General features: G+C 43.9%; 1 protein-coding gene across 1 annotated transcript in view; it reads left to right on the top strand.

Moving 5' to 3' along the window:
* The window catches only part of ASH1L (ASH1 like histone lysine methyltransferase), a 63,932-nt gene that overhangs the window by 42,466 nt on the left and 20,655 nt on the right, over positions 1 to 811 (top strand). The gene's annotated exons all lie outside the window — the stretch shown is intronic.

Below are 811 nucleotides of genomic sequence, written 5' to 3'. Positions count from 1 at the left end.
CTCCCTGGGCTGGTGTCGCCCCTGGGCTGGTGTCCCTCCCTGGGCTGGTGTCACCCCCCTGGGCTGGTGTCCCTCCCTGGGCTGGTGTCCTCCCCTGGGCTGGTGTCCCACCCTGGGTTGGTGTCACCCCCCTGGGCTGGTGTCACCCCCCTGGGCTGGTGTCCCTCCCTGGGCTGGTGTCCCCCCCTGGGCTGGTGTCACCCCTGAGCTGATGTCCCCCCTGGGCTGTGCCCCATGCTCTGGGGGGCTCAGAGTGGCCACTTGGCCCTGGGCAGGCAAAGGGGCACAACCTGCAGGGGCTGCACCTGAAGCAGGTGAGGCCCCAGCCCTGGAAGATCCCATTAAAATCTCCATTTTGCCCTTTGAATAGCAGTGAGAGCTGGCAAGGGAATCAGTGTGTGAATTGCACCTTGAAAACAAGATGCGTTTTAGTTCTTGAATAACTTCTTTTATTATATTGATTTATTTATTTATGTATTGATTTATTATTGATTCATATATACATAATATATATAATACTGATTTTTAGATGGATTTATAAATTGGTTTAAAAAAGACTGGATCTTGCACTTGGTGCCATGATCTAGTTGAGGTGTTAGAACATGGGTTGGACTCGATGATCTTAAAGGTCTCTTCCAACCTAGAAATTCTGTGATTCTGTGATTTTATACTGATTTATTATTGATTTATATATCAATATCAATCATATATATAATTTATATACATGTTTATTTATATATTTATATAAAAGATATATTACAACTATACATTATTATAATTATATATTAATATATTACATATTCATATATTT

This window comes from Geospiza fortis, unplaced genomic scaffold, assembly GCF_000277835.1.
Source record: "Geospiza fortis unplaced genomic scaffold, GeoFor_1.0 scaffold313, whole genome shotgun sequence".
Classification (NCBI taxonomy): Eukaryota; Metazoa; Chordata; class Aves; order Passeriformes; family Thraupidae; genus Geospiza; species Geospiza fortis.
This window is presented reverse-complemented; position numbering and strand designations above follow the sequence as displayed.